Source organism: Ostrinia nubilalis, chromosome 18 (genome assembly GCF_963855985.1).
Source record: "Ostrinia nubilalis chromosome 18, ilOstNubi1.1, whole genome shotgun sequence".
Classification (NCBI taxonomy): domain Eukaryota; kingdom Metazoa; phylum Arthropoda; class Insecta; order Lepidoptera; family Crambidae; genus Ostrinia; species Ostrinia nubilalis.
The window spans coordinates 4,593,555-4,615,151 of NC_087105.1; the positions used below are offsets into that span (position 1 = coordinate 4,593,555).

The 21,597-nt window shown below is 36.4% G+C and overlaps 1 protein-coding gene across 1 annotated transcript in view; it reads right to left on the bottom strand.

Moving 5' to 3' along the window:
* Positions 1-21,597, bottom strand: part of LOC135080856 (uncharacterized) — a 498,609-nt gene that overhangs the window by 283,043 nt on the left and 193,969 nt on the right. The gene's annotated exons all lie outside the window — the stretch shown is intronic.

A 21,597-nucleotide genomic window follows, 5' to 3' on the forward strand; every position in this document is an offset into this window, starting at 1 on the left:
GACTTTTGAGCTGATGTTTTGTTGTTTCCTTTTTTTTTTTAAATATTAGCAATTTGTAAATAAAAATTACTAATAATTCTGTTAACCCCTCGCTTCCTTACCACACGATTCGACCAGTACGGAACTTTCACCATTTGGCTATCAAGAGTTTAAGACATTAATTCTTATTGACATAATTAGTTTATTTGTACAATTAACATTTATAACTCATATTATTTAATTAAGAACTCTTATTTTACTTCTGGGTAAACATACTTAGCGGATTTTTAGTTAAGCATCTTAGATATAAAATGAGATTAAGTAATTGTACATTTCAACGAGAATTTACCTTGAAATATGAAAATCCCTAAAGTTTATTTGTCCCAATGGATGAGAGTTATTATCCCAAGCTTAAAAGTTTGGATTCCGTATCCCTAATAAAATCACGTCCAAATTGAAGGCAAATATAACGTAGGTACAATCCTCGGTTATGATACGCATTTAATTTAATCGTTGTATTTTCTAAAGTTGTAGGTGTTAATGCAAATAGTCATTTTTTATTATTAGTTGCATGGGCAATAATTCCATGTAAATTAATGCCCAATTGATTACAATAATCAAGCCACGCCTACCACAAGTTTGAATATTATGCATTGACCAAAAAAAAATAGGAGATATTTCACACTTCTTATGTCTATCTTATGAGTTCGAAATAAATGGACCTACATTTGAGAGCATTGTTACAAAAATATGAACTTCTGATGATCATAATCATGTAAATTATTTCATAAATAGCAAGTGCGTCGTTTTGCCTCAAGCCCGTCGGGTGGTCCATTCAACAATTCGTTGTACATTGTGGAATTTTTCGCGAATTTTTTCTCATGTGATTTATGTCGCCTCGGTCGGCTGTCTGAAACTCGTTTACCTACTGTTTTGAAGCACGACCATTTTCTTTTGGAGAATTTTTGGCTCGGATCTCGTTGGCAGAGTAATACGAGACGCTAATGTGCAAAAAGAAGATATCTGTCACACGCTTCACCTGTTGGATCTTTCCAATCGGTTCCTAAAAACTTTTTTCTTGTTTGTTTGTGGTTTCAGGTATTTCGATTTTTGATTGTGTACTACCTGAGTTGTGTTTTTTGTTTCTCTGTGGCTTCAGGCATTTAGATTTTCGATTGTGTGCACTAATTCCACAATAGTTAAGAACTTATTGAGTGGGATTTCCGTTTATGTGTCAAAAGAGTACCTACCTAGTTACTAACCTTCAAGTAAAAAAATCTCAACGTGTTTCTTACAGCTGAGGTCGCCTTATACTGAGGTATTTTTGAAGCTTGCCTAAACTATTCATGCTTAGGTAGATTTCGACCCTTTGGGAGTTGATCATGATAAAGTCATATTAAATGGAGTCTTAAAGAGAGTTGAAGTATACGTAACAAGAAACAAAGCTTGTTTAATCCAGTTGCATAGCGATTAAAGTAATAAAAGAAATAAAAAGGCCATCAGCCGTGTTCTACTAAAAAGGAATTTAGAAAAAGGTCGTTCGGGGAAGTCCCTCTAAACTGAGAATCAACTTCGTAAAGTGTTGTTAGAATTAATTTGGGAATTACCATCGGCCCGCTTCGATCCTTTGAAGTTGGGCTAGAAGATTTAAAATGGATGTGAATTTAAGTTGTTTCAAAGTTTTACTTTTGAAAACTGATCAGAGAGTGTGAAGTGACTTCATGTTTGAGGATTGAGTTGCAATTTGTTTTTGAATCGTATATGACTCGTTAATGTTTGCTTTTGAATTTAAATTGTGAATTAGCCCTTTTGATTGCGTAAAGAAAGCTGGAGTCCCAAGCGCCATGCTGCGTTCGCCAAGACTTGGTTTCTTCCTCAGCAGGGTAGGTAAAGATACAAATTTGGTTCTTCCTGTTGAGGGTATTCTCGCAGAACTCTTTGACCTCAAAAAGTATGCAGTATTACACTAGTATATTATAGCCAAGAAATTTCAGATTACTCCTCCTTCTTCAGAAAATCCAAGTATTGGACTAACCCTCCATAATCATGAAGCTTTTCATGCATGGTTTGGTATAACAGGCTTCGTTTTCGTTCGACTTTAATGTTTAATTTAATTACCTAAAACATCTGAGTAATATATGAATATCTTCTAAAATATTCACGAAATCCCTTTAACTTCATTAGTACTTTTAATATTAAAATTTGAATGAGAAAATATTTAGATAAGTCAAAGATCTTATCTTTGGCGTACATTTCATTCGTGCAAAAGCATTTTAATATCTTGCTGTAGTTGCTTTGAAAATAAAATTAATAACGTTATCCTGTGCTTATTACATTTGCTATCTCTAAAAGTAAATGTAATAACGGAGGGAGTATGTATGTTTGGATTTGTAATTACTCGTTTAGATAGTAGACACAGATAGTACATATACGCAAAGTAACGTACCTAGTTTTTTTGACTATGAAATTTTATGTAAAATTTCAGACTAAGACTGGGTTACACCATCTTACTTTCACTTTAACAAACGTCAAAAATCTGTCAGACTTCATACAAAAAACACCGGTTATTGTTATAGTTGCAGTTAAAGTTAGGTGGCGGAACTCAGACTTGATGGTGCTAACTTTGCAACGAGAATGTATAGTTTAATGTGCTATTAACGAAGCGTAGGTATCATCATTATCATCATTTCAGCCATAGGATGTCACAAGCTGAATGATGGGCCTCTCCCAATGATTTCCATAATGACCGGTTGGTAGCGGTCTGCATCCAGCGTCTTCCTGCTACCTGAGAGATCGTCGGTCCACTAACTAAACGTGCTAATTATAAAAAATACATTTAAGTTTTAATCTTAGAAAACGTCGTTAAAGTTCCAAAGCGGACACTTTACTCCAAAAAAATTGGGTTTCCTTTAAACACCCCGAAGTTTTATCATTCCCCCGACACTGGGGTAAATCATTGACGTTAAATAAAGAATTACTTTCTCTCTCACTGAATTAGTATTTTATTCTATAGGCCACCATTTGTCTTCTGTCGAAATAACATTGAAACATCGTGGAGATTATGAGGAGCGAAATGGGAAATATATTCTTTTGAAACGAACTCAGCCACAGAATAAGAATCTTGCAGAAGGTTTACTCGATGCTCTTGCTTAAAACCTTTAAAGCACACGTGTGCAACCATCCTTCGTGCAAACTTGTTTCTTTTATAATGTATCTATCTAGCATCTGCACTCTTCGGGTGGGTCTTATGCCCGTTTTCACCATCAATCCCTAATTTTTAAGTGACCCCTATGGTAACACCTAACAGGAATTTGTTTTACATAGGGGTCACTTAAAACTTAGGGATTGATGGTGAAAACGGGCATAAGGCTTTTAAAGAAGGTTTGAGATGCCAACTTGGACATCATTGGGTGAGGCCTATATTCAGCAGTGGACGTCCTGCGGCTAAAATGGTTGACAGTGGTGAATTCCGCATGGTTTAATGACGCTATATGTATATCCTACTATTATAGTTTTCTAATTTACATGTTTTTTATACATACCTACCTCAAACTAATTTAATATTATTTTGCATAAATACCTACCTATAGGTACTACCCTTTTCCCCTCTAACATTTAGGTTTAATATAGTTTTTCTTCTGCACTTATCTTCACTATGGTTCGTTTGTCGTTAACGATATTTTCTTCCTCTTGATTCGCTGAAAAAAACTAGATAGTAAATGGAGCGTTCAATATGGATCTAGTTACAGACGTGATTCATTTAATTAGAAATATTTCTTTATTTTGGTCTTTAAAAATACCTACGCAGATGACGAATGAAAACCCTGGTAACTGTTGAGCTTCAACCACATCAATGAGTGCAGATCGCAATCGCCGGCGCGATCATAGGCCAATGACAGGTCGCACGACCCATGACAGTCCGCGCGGCCTGCCATTGGTCTATGATCGCGCCGGCGATGACGATCTGGACGCGTCGTTGTGGTTGAAGCATTAGAGATAATACTCGCTTTAAGGATAATTAATAGATAGTGTAGAGCACTTAGACTGTACATATTTACTGTAAAATAGCGCCTATTTCAACTAGATACCGAGGTGTTTCCTAGATATATTGTGTCGTTGTCTGTGCATTCTAAGTTATGTCCTACTTATGTAGGTTGTATACTTGTGACGAACGATGTAATATCCCTAGTTTATTACCTAGTTTAATTTCTTTTACGGGCTATCAAGTTCATTCTAGCCTACAATGCCTGGCCAAACTGGAAAACCAATACACAAAGGTACATTATGTATCTGTCTACACTGCCGCACAATTTATAAACGCAGTAAGTACCACTTACTGCATTTATGATTGTTTTGAATATTCTGAATCCTGACATCGCGATCTATAAGAATCAAAGACCCGTTTTTTTCTATCTATCTTAGAACGGAAGATACATATTATCATAAACGCAGTAAAGAGCAGATTGTAGGTTTCTTCACATACTATGTTAGCAGTAAGAGCACATAATAACTTAATATTACGTGAATACTTGCGCTTACTTAATTTGCTACACAGTAATAGTGCAGTATGTGCCAATTACATCATTCTTATTATGTTTCTACAATTGTTAAGTTCACCTTGTACATAGTATATGTGCAGTAATTCCACTTAAACACACACTGATATTATGTTTCCATAGGAAAAACAGATGACTTGTACTTAATATTAATGCAGTAATTACAATTATACTGCGTACATACTAAGGATTGTCAGAGTGCTGCCTAGGTGTTAACATGTTATGAACGCAGTGGCTGACTCTTACGTTATTGGAAGAAGTTGAAAACCTGTCCAAATGACAAATCTAGCCGAAGACCCAAGAGCTAGATTGACCCGTCACTATACCGAAGATATCCCAGACGTGTCTGTACGAGATTAGAATGGCTCTCAAACAGCTGAAAAACAACAAGGCACCGGGCGATGATGGAATCACGGCTGAGCTTCTGAAATCAGGCGGATCGCCGGTACTAAAGGCTCTTTAGAAGCTATTCGATTCCGTCATCCTTGAGGGAAAAACGCCTACGGCATGGCACAGAAGTGTGGTGATACTCTTCTTCAAAAAAGGCAACAAAACCTTGTTGAAGAATTTATTTTATACCCATCTCACTTCTGATTCTGTTTTTGAGAGTCATCATGAATGGTTTCACGCGACATCTAGCCTCCCGAACAAATCGGTTTCCGATAAGGCTTTAGTACGATAGACCACATACTTATCTATGGCAGAAAACTGAGGAGAATAATCAGCAACTTTGTCTGGCATTTGTGGTCTATGAGAAAGACTTCTCTCTTCAAGCTAGTCTCTCCAACGGTGCCAAATTTACTATAGAATAATCGTTGAATGGCTTGTACGAATAGGCCACAATGTCAGTCCGTCTCCGGGATCAGGACTCCAGTTGCAGCGAGGGGTTAGACAGGGAGATGTGATATTTCTAAAACTGTTCACTACCACTCTGGAAGATGTTTTCAAGCTTCTGGACTGGAGCGGATTGGGCATAAATATCATCAGCGAGTACATCACCCATCTTTGATTCGCGGACGATATCGTAGTCATGGCTGAGAACGTGGAGGATCTAAGCTCAATCCTCGATTGCCTCAATAGAGCCTCTCAACAAATGGGTCTTTAATGGACAAGACAAAAATCATGTCAAATGCCGTGCTGTACCCACTCCTCTGAAGGTTGGAGACACTATGAGTTGTCTGATGGCCGCTGGGGCAGGAAAGTTCTTGAGTGGCGACCATGAGCTGGAAGACGCAGCTTGGGCAAGCCTCACACTAGGTGGACCGATGATCTGGTGAAGGTCGCGTCAGGTGCCTGTATGCGAGCGGCACAGGACCGGTCTTTGTGGAAATCCTTGGGGGAGGCCGTTGTCCAGCAGTGGACGTCTTTCGGCTGAAACGAACGACCGAGTCTTTATTTTATTAGATTGGTATATTTAAATTTAAGTCAAAACTCAAGCCTGTATTCGGAACGACTTAGGCACCGAACAAAATTAACAATTACTAAGTCCTTTTATATCGTTCGGTGCTTAAACTCTAGACTCTATTCAATTGATTTTTGTTTTTACTAGTGTATAATTACCCTAACATTGCAAAAAGAAATGCTGTGTATACCTGTAATTGAGGTCATATACGTATCATGTGTTAAACCATGTTAAAATGTATGAACTGTATTGTGTATGTGACTTTGTTGGTGTACCTAATAAATAAATAAATAAATAAATAAATAAATAAATAAATTTAAGATCTAAAAGTGGGTGCCATATCTTAATTTTTGATTGAATAACAAGCGATCTCAGCAATTATTTTGTAATACTTGTTTCATTTACCCCTTGGTCATTTGGGAAAGTTCAACATGAAAGCGTTATTGGCTTATGATAAGCGCAGTATAATTGTATTATTACTGCGCATTTAAAGTTTTGATAAATTATTTTGATTCACACTCCCACTCATAAATGCAGTAAGTTGTAAAGATACGGCGCATATATTACGTTGTAAGAACTAAAATTTAAATCAATCATTTAACACATGTACCGTAAGTAACGAAAACTACTGATAAACGCAGTAAGGAACAATCATACTGCATTCATGGGTAGTAAGTATCGAACGAAATCTTAGTTAATCCATAACATAAACAGTTTTTTAATAATTTTAAATACAAAATATTAATTAAAATACAAAAACCTCATATCAAAATAAACTTTGAGCTTAGCTCTATAAGCCCATATATTTTTTTTTACAAATATTTGCGTAACTAATTGTAGACACCCCAAAATAAAATTTCAACTTTGATCGCGTTTTTCTCGAAACTGTTCACGTGTTACTTACTGCGTTTATAAATTGTGCGGCAGTACAGGTCTGTCTATATTTCTTCATTTTAAAGACCAAAATGAAGAAATATTTTTAATTCAATGAACCACGCCTGTAACCAGATCCCTATTGAACGCTCCATTTATTATCTAGTTTTTTTTCAGCGAATCAAGTGGAAGAAAATATCGTTAACGTCAAACGAACCATAGTACCTAGAGATAAGTTCAGAAGAGACCCTACACCTGTGAAAATTAGAAACCTCGTTGAAAGGTATGATTTTGAATTCCGCTACACGCAACAGTTAGTACCGCCCAGTCAAATAATGTGTGACGTGAGGTGTCAAAATTGCGGGAATTGGCGGGTTTCAACGGATATCCAATAGTGCGGAACATGGATTAATACACTTTTTTAAAATATTCTATGGTTTATCTACATCCAATGATGAAATTTAATCATACGCTAGCTCTGAACACTTTTTAATGAAAGCGTTGATTCGTCGCAAAAATGTATAACCGTAAAGATCTGAGAGCTTAGTGTGAGTTTACATCAAACGTCGTCAGTCGTCACTAGCGCGTAAAAAAATGACATTTAAATGTATGACGGATTATACAGCGCCCCTAGCGGATACTTTCAAGAACTAAAATCTTCATAGATATTTTTAAACGCGCTCACTAGTGACGACGTTTGATGTAAACTCACACTAAGCCCTCTGTAATCTCTTAAGCAATCTTTAACGCTTTTCATCCCTCTTTAATCTCTAAAGATGTTGATGGGTGCTATTTATAACCGACTAAACAACAGATTGGCTTTCTCTGAATTCTCTAAAATGACGGTCACTAAATTTAGGGAAATCGGCCACAATCCAGGGTATTGTTTGTAAAACAAAGACGGCCAATTAGAATCCAGATCGAAGCTCGTTGTAAATTTAAATCACTTCAAAATGTTTGTTCGCAATTGAATTTGGCAAGTCGTTAAATTCGGTTGAGTCCCGATAAGATTTCGGTTTTATCTTACTGTGACTATTTGCAGCTATCAAGATGGCCGACACAAGCAAACTAAAAAACGCAATGAAATCTGTGCAAAAATGTAAATTAAAAGCATCCTAATACTATCACAACATCCACCGTAATATTTATTATCTGTTTATCAAAAATGAATTTATTTATATTTTAAATTTCAATACAAGAATTATGTCTAATCTCTTTAGAAAACCTGTGCTATGAATTTTCATAGCTATTTAAACTAGTCTCCATTCGGGAAAATACTAGTTAAAAAACTATTTACTTGTAAAATAAATAAACCGTAAATAAATGATAAATACTTAATTAATAGTATCACGGAATCCAACCAGACCAACCAGCACTTGACGGTTAAATGCAAAGTTTGAACGGTGAATAATTGTATAAGCCCGAGCGCACAAATGAGAGAAAACTATAAATTCACTGCCTTTAATAAGCTTCGCTTCATTCTCCCCGTTTCCCCCCATTTCTTCACAGAACTCCCCGTCGAAAATATACACAGTATTGTACTTAATTTGCTTTTTCAATAAAACAATGAGCAGAAACGCAAACAAAGACGATCGAACCCGTACAATGGGGTGAAGTTCGAAATTAAATAGTTCTCGATTTTATTCCGAGAAGTTATCGAGGTATCGTCCGCTGACATTTGTAATCGAATAAATGGCTCGAAGCGAGTCGCTGACCTAATTAAGATTAGCTGAAGCTGACGTTTATTCCTTCTGAGCAGACAGTTGAATGGTTTTTAAGGATTTGTTTTTCTTCTATCGTGTGTAAAAACCATGAAGTCTTTTGGAAATCACCTTAAAGGTTTATACAGGGTGTCCCAAAAAGCAGTGTCAAGCCGAAGCCCAGAGGTAGAGCATCACTAGGGCTACCCAAATCATCGTGACTTTTTATAGTTTTCAAGTGATGATTTTTTTACGACATACAGGATTTTAGTTTACATTCATCATGAATCAGCTAGGCCTTGTATTCATCTAATAATAATAAAAAATCAGGCATGTAACTTGCCTATTCGCACCACAGTGACCAAAAAAGTGTCCAAGCGCAGAAATTTAATACAATCATAACTCGAAAACTGTCAAAAATCGGGGAACATACATGGGGGTAATTTGGATAGCCCTAGTGACGCTCTACCTTTGGGCTTCGGCTTGACACTACTTTTTGGTACACCCTGTATGTATAGCTCTAAACTAGACACAAAGGATTTTCAATATTATTCCCACACAGGACTGCCCGATAACGAGAGACTGACTCTATAGTTCACAAAAACGCTATGGTTATGCTAGTGGAGTGAGCACAAAGGTTCTTTACGTATTGATTCTGTAGGGACATAGTTACATACATATTTAACTGAATGGGTGAAGATCAATTTAGGTGACACGTCCACTGCTGAAAGTAATAACAGAATAGTTTTTTTTTATTTGAAAAATAACTAATACATGAATATTCTAATCTTCTAGGATCTAGGATCTTTTGTTTTTTTTCTTTGAAAAGGGCTCCGCGAATATCATAACTATTAAGGAGAGTCTTAAAACCTTTGTAAATTCTTTAATTTTTTTAACATTTTGAACGGCTTAAAATGTGTCCTTACTGTTCAAGAAACAAAACATCACCACATTAAACGAGCAAAATAAACCGTTAGTCATACCGATAAACTTTTGGGACTGACCAAGCGAGGCGACTTAAGCATCACTAACAGGCAACTGGCTTGTTTGACTTAAAGGGCATATTTGTAAAGATTACCCGGCCCGCATCCCGGGGGACAAGTAGCGATGTGAGTAGAACAACGAGTATCGATAGGCCATCCCTTTTTCAACTTAGGCTGAGTTGCAGCACCTTATTTTAACCGTAACAATAACAATAAATAATCGGTGCTTTTGTATGGAGTTTGACAGATTTTTGACTTGTCAAAGTTAAAGTAAGATGGTGCAACCCAGACTTAGTCAGTCACCAGCACTTCAGATTTAGATTGATGTGACAAAATTATTAATTGACAAAATAGTTTAAAAAAAGTAAGTATACATATAAAAACAAAATTAAAGAAGAGAAAGAAAGAATAATGAATGCATCATTTAGTGACACTGTATTGAATAGTTTCTGCATTTGTTGTAGTAACTGGAGGTATTAATTAACTTATACAATATTTTCATTGAATGAGTATACGGTATTTACTCTCAACATTCGGTACTACTCAGTTGTTACTCACCAGAGTAGTATGAAGAACAACAATTTACTACACTAGATATTATTATTACAACTACACGCATTGGCCACATTGTGTTGTATGTGAATAAACAAAAGAAAGTTAATTGAGCGTGTAATATATGAGTAGGTACTTAAGCTATAAATCGGCAGTGTATGCAGTTCATCGATATCGATATGACTCAACACAGCAACGATACAAGCGCATTCCAAGTAGCGGACAGTTGGACTATACCGGGGATTAAAGACTTCGGATGGCCCGCCATTTGCGAATCCACAACAAGGGATCGGGGACAGTGGGACATTATCGCCCACGTCCCATTGTCCAGCTTTTTCCACTCATTTTTTATTTAATAATAAATAATGCAGCATTATCAGATTAGCTTCGCGCTCTTTTAAGCTTTTAAAACGGCATTCGGGAATCTTTTAAGCAAAACGGTTGTTTTTTGGATTTAAAGATACCAGACAAGAAATCAGATATTTAAGAGCCATTTTACATTTTCGTGCGAATTTCTAAGATTTTGGAAGCATGAATTACTATCTTAAGCAACACCCAGATATTATTGAATAACTGCGAAAGATAGGTCAATCCTTAGTGTTGACCATTAATGAAACGGATTTACTAAAACTCTTTTGCTTAATTCTCAGTGCCCCATCTCCCACAACCATTTTACGGAAAAATTGCCGCAGGCTCAATTTCAAAGTCCTGTATCTATTATTTATGCTCATATAATAAGCTTAAAAATATATAGTAATCATCGGACATATATTCTTGTTGTCCATTAATGAAATGGATTCTTGAATTTCACTACCATTATTGAGTAAAATTTAAAAATAATTTGGCAAATTTGAAGATTAACGTCACATTTTGATCGTGGTTTTTGGTTTAAAAACACAGCAATAACTGCAATAAAAGTATCCCAAAATAAAGAATATGCATTGTAGAATAGATTTCTACAGTTATTGTTTAAATATTAGTAACCACTTTGTCAAAATATTGATGTGAATATCAGTATAAATTACAATACGCAAGCCGACATCGATTAGTATGGCGCGAGCGCCCGTCAAGGCAGGACCTGTGTCACTTTTCCCGCCATGACGTTTACGTGCGTTCGTGTCGTGAAACGGTGATTTATACGGCGACCAAATACATTTGATACTATGCCGAGAGGTCCCTGTTTCAAGTCGGCCGTTTGGTGTAGTGGTTCGAAACGGACTAATATGCTGAGAGGTCCCGGGTTCGATTCCCGGCCGAGCAGAAACTGAAAGGATGAATTTTTTTGACGGGTCTGGGTGTAACTATGTAAATTATGTATGTATTTATTTTAATAAATAAATTATAAAAAAAAGTATGTAAGTGGTATACTTATCTGTTACGGTTAATGTGATAAATTGAAAATTATGAATAATCGCTGGTTATTATGAATAATTACCGACAGGCGAGGTAAAAGTGATAAATTAATCACATTTATCAGTGATTATTTTATCATGTAATCTTAATACTAACAAATATCATAAAAGAGAACACCGGCTCGTGTACAGCGCTCATGTACAGCCTCACATTTTGAACGTTTTGATATCATTTATTAATATAATTTGGCATAGTGAGTTTGGACTGTTTTTTGCGTAACGTTACTTTCCCATAATGCCTATAAAACATTGTTTTGATTTAAAGTGAAAAATAAGTTAAAGGAAAGAACCCCAAAAATGTGTCTGTAGAAGAATCCAGAGTCACTTCTTCAAAAAATAGGTAGTTACGCTTGAGCCAACTTTTATGGCTATAAAACTGTTAAGTTAGGATTAATCGCTATCCATCTGCTAAAGAGGACACGTGAGATCATTATTTGGTTTTATAACCATAAAAATTGGTCTAATTGATCCCAGAGGTGAGCCCAAAGTGAGGTCTTTTTTCAAGTTTTTCAAGTCACATTTATTGTATATCGCACCCTTAATAATATAGGGGCACAACTCAAAATTTTTGGTTTTTTACTTTTTGTACTAGAGAGGCATATTGTCGTCAGTTCTACAAGATGGCTTTCACAGAAATCGAAAACAATGATCAGATTAAAGAGTTCTACATTTTGTGCCCCTTCCATACTTTCATCTATCTTCCCGCTAGAAGGGCTGAATCAGAGACATGCCGATATTTGTCGAATCCGGCCCCCGCGACTATGGTCCAATTTGGAGTTGTGCCTTTGTGTGACAAACTTTTAAGTAAGTGTTAGTGAGCTAAGTCTAATTAATTCCATATATTTCTAATAATATGTTACATTTTCATTTTTATTACATTGATAAAGTCCCGTTAATCATAGAAAATTATAAAATATAACTTTAACTTTAGTTAGGCGGACCATGGATGGGTGTTTGTAGTTAAATTTATAACTCTCCTATAAAAGTAATTTGCTTCTTGGTATTAATTTTCATACCTATTGGTTGATTAGGAGCCTATAGAATGTTTTATCGCGATGCTAAGAAATAAAGCGGTGGTTATGAAATACTTCCCGACAAATAAACTAATGATTTATAAAATAATAGACATACCTACGTGTTAAGGCTATTAACGTTCGCTCGGGGCTCGGGTTGGCTTTTTTCTTTGTTTATTTCATGAATAAACGCACTAGTCAGCCAAAAGGTGAATTACTTTAATATGTTAGTGTTATAATTTATAATTATATTCTTTAATTTATTGCGGTCACATAAATTGATGCTAATTAACCACTCAGATTCTGAGGACTGAGGATACATCGAATTTATTTTAAAATTATCTTTTCACGTATTAAGTTACTACAATTTTACTGATCAGCTATTAGACCTTGAACTTTTCAGTTGGTCTAAATTTAAGTTCTAAAGTGCTTTTTGTCTTAAAAATGTGAGTTCGTAATGTAATCTTGTGTAAACACCAGTTTTTATTAATATGTGGCAAATATTGTACACAAAAGCAAAGAAAAAAGATCACGGAGTTTGTGATAACAAACCAAGCATACTCTGGGATAAAAATTGTACAAAATAATAAATATTGGGTGTCCAATATCGTCGTAAACCTTGTGTACCTAGACTCTTTGCAATACTGAAGTCAAGCAGGACGTAAAGGGCTTCTATTTGGAGGGCCAAAGATATGTATTGAGCTTTCTAATCACTAAAATGATCAAAAGCAAAATGATGATGAGTACGGAAAAATTAAAAGCAGCTATCTTCGATGGACTGCAAATCCGTGCTCTTATAAAAGACTGTATTTGTAAACCATATAACACAAATTGAATCTGAAGCATGTGCTTTAGTAGTAAAATATTTTTTGGGGAATGTTAGAACACCAGAATAGATATTCTTGTGTTCAAAATTGGTTGCTAAAATCCTTCAAAAATTACACACGCCAATTTGAGTATTAAATTGTATTTATTACAATAGCCATTTGAACTGATTCCCACATAATGTGGGTGATTATAGTAAGGGACAAGGAGAACGGTTCCTTCCACCAGGACAGCATGATAGTGGAAAAAAGATACCAAGGTACTGGCTGTTGGACTTTAATAAGTGATTATCCTGAACAAATCCATAACAGAAAACCTTACAGAAAAAGTTTTTGTAGGTTTTTTCTTTATTTGATAAAAAGCATATTTTTTATAGGGTAAGAGTCCCTATCTATCTAAGTAAAAATATTTTGAATGCATAAAATTAGTATTTTCATGTCGGTTTTCTCAGAGAAATAGCTAATAGTCTTTATTTTAATCTAATTCGACATATCTAATAATTTTCTAGTATTCAGCACCCTACTCTTATACTGAATTGGCTATAAGCTACTATACCGCACAATAACTGTCCCCAATGTTATTGGGCGTAAATCAATATAAAAATCGAATAATACACTTATTTTTAAATATTAGAGAGCAATATTAGGGAATATGCCATATAAAACAATTCAGCCTAAGGATTAGATGGGCACAAGTACAAGTAATACCCAAAATCACAACAACAGAAATAGTAAAATAAAGGCCTAACTTTGAAATATTTTTTTAAACAATTTTTTTACATACTCATAATCAATATTTTCAAAAATGTCTCATGTCAAATTATATAACAGATACCAGTGATGAAGTATGCTTAATTTGAAAGTTGTAGCTGATAAAATAAAGATTTTAGAGCCAATTATGTAAAAAACCGCGATCCGCCGATTGGTTTTTTGGCTTTTCCCAAAAAAATGAATTTTGGAGTTGTGCCCATTCATTATTAAGGGTGCGATATGTTAATCGTTTATTAGGAAATTAAATGTTTTTTTTTAAGGATATTTATTGAGCTTTCAAATAACACCAATATTGTTGGGGAACCATGATTGTGTCAGTAGAAACGAGTTTTCCTGTAAAACGTAGGTGGGCCCATTTTTGTGATGACCAGTGTAGATGAAGTGCTTCGTATTTTAATAAAATTATTACCTGACTAGGTTAAAAAGGTGTAGAATGTTATTTTGGAGATAACTTGTTTCCATAGAGAGAGATTCTAAGTAATGCGCTGAGTTCGAAACTCAGTGTCGCATTAGAAATTCACACACACAAAGAAATCAAAATATGTGCTCATTATCCATTCTGGTATTAGTATTTAAATCTTTAGTACTATGCAAGCAATGTAAACTTACACTACACGTTACCTAACTTACATGTTTACATTATGACGTCGCTGCTGTCATCATTGCTTTCACAAGCAATATGTTCTGTTTTTGGGCATATTTTTGCGACACCGGCTTAAGGCTCAAGGGGGCGGCTCTTGTCACATCTCCCTTAAGTTTCTGTGATCTGTGCTTGCTTCGAAATTGATGTCAATTAAATATTCCTTAGAGCTTTTGATTTAAATTATTTTTTTATTTTGACACGTGTTTGAAAAATCAAGGTCAGAGGTGGAATTGTCTAAAGCAATCGTTATCATTTGACAGTTCATAACGTACGATTATTCTGTCAAACGCTTTGTATAACTGACTTTATCGTACGTTATGAACTGTCAAATGATTAAGATTGCTTTACACAATTCCACCTCAGATTGCAAGAAAACGTAACATTGCAACTCGCAATGACTCAATATTGATGAGGAGATTCCATTGTAAAGTCTGTATTCGTTCCTAGGATTCCTCTAATACCATCAAATTAAAGAGAATTCAAGAGAGTGCAGTTTCCCATCTCATGCTTAGGGGCCACGGTTTAAAATAGCGTGGTTGCATAGAGCCTACAACGGGCAACCACGTGCGCTGCTCATACTAATTTTCGATACAAAAGCAATTGTTGGCGCCCTCACGAGTTTTAGCGGAGTGCCATATGGTAGCGGGAGTAGACTTAAGGGAAATATATGCTTCTCCGACGGCCAGTTGTATGTAGCATGCTCCAGAGTATGCGCACAATTCTGGTCAACGCTAGGGATGGATAAGTGTGTCGCTGTCGCTGGCGACAGGGTCTTCTTGTTCAGGGTTCATGGCGTAGGTCTTAGGCAAAATGAAATCCACTCGTAGAAATTACTAAACTCAGTGTATTCATGAGAATAATTACACACAGCACTAGAGTCGTATCGGAAGAGTAACAAACATCCAGACATCCATTCAAACTTTCGTATTTATAATATTAGTAAGACTAGAAAAAAGTAAGATAGTTAGATGAAATATTTTAGTTATTTGTTTAATAATTATTATTATTATTTATTTGTTTATTTCTTAGCTCTGTCTGATAATGGATCTGGAGGAGTTGCAATGGCCACCTCCATTGCAACTCCGTAACAAAACAATAGAACCCCATGGAGTTTGGGCTTGTGTGATTCGCCTTGACGAATACTTCGTCCCTAAATGATATCCAGGGTCCGATGATAGAGCTGTAAGAGGGCATTTTTTTTTCGCTATGTGACTGTCTTTATTTTGTACTTAATATACACTCGACAGCAAATAAATCGCACCACCCGCGACAAGCATTTTCAAACGTTAGCATCCCTACTTCCCACCAATATTGGCACCATTTAAAAGCCTAGTTCTAAACTTCATTTTATTAAAGGAAAGGTTTTTACCCCAAAAATGTGTCTTTACAAGGATCCAGAGTCACTTCTTCAAAAAATAAGTAGTTACGCTATAGCCATTTTTTATGACTATAAAACTGTTAATTGGGATTAATCGCTATCCATCTGTTAAAGAGGACACGTGTGATCATTATTTGGTTTTATAACCATAAAATTTGGTCTAATTGATCCCAGAGGTGAGCCCAAAGTGAGGTCTTTTTTCAAGTCACATTTATGGTATATGTTAATCATTTATTAAGAAATTAAATGTGTTTTTCTTTAAGGATATTTATTGGGCTTTCAAATAACACCAATATTGTTGGGGCACCATTATTGTGTCAAAAGAAAATCTTTAAAGTTCGCGTCGCGGGTGGTGCGATTTATTTGCTGTCGAGTGTATATTTTACATATTATACCTATTCGTGTTTCATTATTATTAATCGAAATATGAAAATTTTTGAAAGATTACATAAACTCTATTAAAATTTTAAATTAATTTATCAAGTTTTAATACCTTATTCTACCTTAATATTAATAACTTATATCAAGTCTTAATACGGTCACGGCTCAAGATTTTTTTGTCCATTTCGGCGTTCTTTTTACTCTTTTTACGTTGCGTTGACAGTTTGTACCTAAATACGCGCGGAACTTTTTTGTGAAATGGCTCTTAAGGCTTGTACGAAAAGATTAACTGAAGTCAACTGCTGACTGTACAGACGATCATGACACCCAAAGTTGCCAAAAAGTTTGCAATACCTACTTCTTTGTTACAATGTTATTAGAATGAGGTTGTGTTCGGTTGTGTCCCTGCGTTATCGAATCAGAAATAAGGAGATCCGTAGGAGAACCAGAGTGACTGACATAACCCGCAGAATCGCTAAAATCAAGTGGCAGTGGGCAGGGCACATAGCTCTTAGAGCTGACGGCCGCTGGGGCAGGAAAGTTCATGAGTGGCGACCACGAGCCGGAAGACGTAGCGTGGGCAGGCCTCCCACTAGGTGGACCGACGATCTGGTGAAGGTCGCGGGAGGCGCCTGGATGCGAGCGGCGCAGGACCGGTCTTTGAGGAAATCCTTGGGGGAGGCCTTTGTCCAGCAGTGGACGTCTTTCGGCTGAAACGAACGAACGAACGAAGGTTGTGTTGTCAATTTTTTAGCCGTGTCACAAAATAATGTGAGTCTGACTGTAAGTACAGAGATTTTTAAACATACAGTAAAATTTTAAAGCCTCATTTAAAGCCGATGGAGCCATACAAATGTATGAAGAAGACATCAGAATTCACAGTTGCCACGAAATCCCAATCCCAACTAATATTATAAATGCGAAAGTAACTCTGTCTGTCTGTCTGTCTGTCTGTCTGTCTGTCTGTTACGCTTTCCCGCTTAAACCTCGCAACCGATTTTGATGAAATTTGGCATAGAGATAGTTTGAGTCCCGGGAAAGAACATAGGATAGTTTTTATCCCGGTTTTTGAAACAGGGACGCGCGCGATAAAGTTTTTCTGTGACAGACAAAATTCCACGCGGGCGAAGCCGCGGGCGGAAAGCTAGTAAGTACATAATTCAAGAAATGCTGGAAGGTTTTATGGCCCCAAGTGGCATAAAACTTATTCGGCTAGACACCGTAAGATTCTGCACCTTATACACTCGAGTCAGGACTTGATTTTGAATGGATAGAAAGTCAGTTTATTCTGCCTAGCTGACTTAATACATTAAAATATTGTGGGTAAGGTTTTTTTTTACTTCTTGCATTTATGGGTGCCTACTTGAGTAGTGGTATCTATTGCGAATTACGAGCTTATTCATTGAATCTTGTGCAGGCAGCTTAGGCAGATGCCTTTTGGATCTTCTTTAATCATGTAAGTATATTGTAATAATTTAAAAACTGAAGCCACACAATCTAAAACCCGTAATTTACAAACGATGCTTGCTTAAGTGAAGCACCAAATCGAACATATAAAAGCGAAAGGTCACTGACTGACTCACTTATCACAAAATCTCAGAAACTACAAGTGTAGGAGTCTCAAATTTTGCTCCTTTTAGAACGTAGGTGCTCACTAAGACAGGATTTTGCAAAATTCAACCCCTAAGGGGGTAAAACGGGATCCTCGCGTACGTAGTCGCGGGTGGCCGCTAGTATGGTAATAAAGACCAAAACAATATTATAATAGTGTATACAATTGAAGCACGTCAGCTTCTTATAGCAACTCGTAAAATTTTACGCCGGTGCTCTAACGATATGACAGTACCTTTAAGATAAGCAGGTCATTTAAAAACCAAAACCCAAATAGGATTGTTCGTATCAATTTTTATTTGTTTCTATTGGCATCGTTAAAGTTTCGTAGGTATTCCCTATACGTAAGGCGTCCTTAAAGGTAACCAAACGACAGGAATACATTTTGATACTGCTACGGGCTTCTAGGTCCAGTTTTATAATCAGTAGTTAAAATAACCGATTTTATTGTCTGTTATCAATAAAATGTTAACGAAAACCTAGTAAAAATTTTTATGAAAGTCAGGCTAACCATTGTTAGAAAAACGCATTTTGCTGATAATCAAGCACTTTGTCATTTAATTTGATATTTTGACAGTTGTTTTTTTTTAACTACGGATCAAGAAACTTGGCCTAAGAGCCAGTTTCAGATCCGTAGTCGAGTGGTTAAATAAGAAGTTAAATTAGTTACAAATAAAAAAATCTGGCTCATAATAATAAGTTGTTTTTAGCCTGTTGTTTTCTCTAGCGTCAGCTGATTTCAAGTAAAAGTAATTAAAAGTTTTGATTACAATAATGACACCCTAAAACTTAATCTTATTAAGACCCTATTTCGTTAATTACGCCGTATTTAATCTTCAATCTCGGTAATTGTACTAATTAATAATTAATCCAAGGTTAACACAAAAGGTTGTTTACGAATTAACTAACAGTAATTAGACGTAATTTCATCATGTTTATCGTTGTATGGTTTACTTTACACTGTTATTGGGGTATAATTAACCATTGTAATATTCAAGAATTAGTAAGGTTTCTAAGCTAAATCGGCTGATTGTGTTCCAAAACCAACTTGAACGACAGAGTCCGCAAAATTGCTAAAATCATGTGACAGTAGATGGGGCACATAGCCTTTGGGGCAAAAAAGTTCTCGAGTGGCGACCACCGGCCAGAAAATATAGTATGGGCATTGGGCAGGACCCCCACTAGATGGACCGACGACCTGGTGAAGGTCGCGGGAAGAACCTGGATGCGGGCAGCGCAGGACCGGTCGTTATGGAAATCCTTGGGGGAGGCCTTTGTCCAGCAGTGGAAGTCATTTAGCTGAAACGAACGAATTGTGTTTCAGCAAGATGTACCTACTCTACTATCAGATGTAATTTCATTTCATTCCATTGTATTGAGTGACAGCAGAGATCATAAAATTGGTATCAAACTTTAAAATATACCATAGAAGTCTGTCATGGCTTAATCGATCCATTAACTTGACCATGTCATCCGATTCTTCATCTTCAATATACTTACTTAATCCATTTTAATAAACGGAATTCCTAATTCCGTTTATTAAAATTTTGTCTACAAAAAAAAGTTGGTATTTTTATTACGATCAACAAAATGTGTGGAAAATAACTGACAAGAAATCAAAGATTATCGGATATTTATTTTTCCATAAATCATCGACTTAACCCTTTCACTAACTGGAATAGCTCATTCTTCGCGGTAACTGTAACAAATTGCCCTCTTCCGAAAGCACTGTAACATAAAACCGAAATATAAGGACTCTTGAATCGAGAGGCAGCGAGTGCCGGGGCAACCGTTGGGAGGGACCAGAGTGATAGGGAGTAGCGTATGCTAGTCGAATTAGGGCTTAAATACGGATTTGTTTTACTAAGGCTGGGTTGCACCATCTTACTTGGATTTTAATAAACGTCAAAAATCTGTCAAACTCCATACAAAATACACCGGTTATCGTTATAGTTACGGTCAAAGTTAGGTGGTGCAACTCAGCCTAAGATTACTTTCTTAACCGCCTCTGTGGTATAGTGGTAAAGTTCGATTCCTAGTTTGGACAATTTTTCTGTTCGGTTTGGTTGGTGATCGGGCTTGTGTCTCCGTCACCAGGTATCGCCCTTCTGGCTGGAAGAGTCCCACATAATCCACTGACCGCCCCTAACGGCCAGTGGGTATGCGCAAAGCTTTTCTCGACGCAAAAAGGGCTTGTTTTAAATCCGCCTAGCTAGCACCTAGCTACCACCATCTTACCTAAGTCTGTCACCATAACAACAATGTTAACAGCATTGTTGTGTTCTGGCAGTTGAAGGTAAGCTAAATTATTAAATATGACAAGCAACACATCGCTTTACACTTTAATAATTCAAATTCAAATGTATACAGATGTCTGCTACATGATTGTGTTGTATCGTGTCAATGCACTATTTTGAGGTCACAGTTTTTTCAACCCTATTCCGTAAATATGTTCTGAAATAAAATATAACCCTGTTTACCTTCTTTCAAAATGCAATCAAGAACAGAAAATGAAATTTGAAAACCCTACATCACGATAAGGACCCAACACTGTACCTTAGGGTGCCCCTTTGTATCACGAGATCTCCGGCCATTACCAGCAAACAACAAGGTAAATCAATTTGATGGGGTATAAAGTGTTTTGGGCACGGTCTTGTAACAGATTGCAATATTTTAGAGGGACGACTCGTGTTTACATGGTTTGAATATTTTTGTAAGTTCTTGAGGAGTATGTTTTGGGGTAAAAATATCAATCGCGGTTATTTTTATCCCCTGATGGAAAAAGAGAGTTATTTGTGTTCTCTATATTATTATGTTTATGTGTACGAGTAAGAAAAATAGATAGGTGTAAGCTTAACCGTATGGGAGGACCGCATATTAATAGACTATTACTAGGAAACTACACTTTAGTTTCTACAAGATCAAACGCATGAGCTAAGTTCTGGATCCCGCAACGCGACTGGAATATAATATATTACTATTCAAAGGGCCAAGTCAATAATATTATTTCTTTTTACTTTTATAGGAGTTTTTGGTAAGGAAGAAAGTGTAATATCGTGACATCTAGCACTTGGCTCCGTCCCGATGAACCTACTAAAGCCGTAGTAGCATGTTCTTCTAATGGCAACCAAATCTCTGAGGAGGAATGTTACTTTTACAGGCACACTCCTTGCACAATGTTTATCATCCGCACCTAATAAAGTCTCACTATTAACTCCTTCTGCACTCACCGCAGAGCGTGCTAATGTATGCGCGGCCGTGCCTTATATGGCCACTGTCCGGCAACCGCAACCAATTTGCCGATATTTGACTAGAACCGGTTAATAGTGGCCCTATTTGAATAATTTCCATTAGCAAACGATTTAGAACCGGTGCGTCGGATCGCGCAGTGTTTGCGTAGGACCGGGGAGGGTTATGAAAATTTTCATGAGATCCTACCCACATTTAGTAAGTGATTATCACCGACCGCTGCAGCCGTTGTTTTGATGGGATTCAATTTTAGTTAGAGCAGGTACTTAG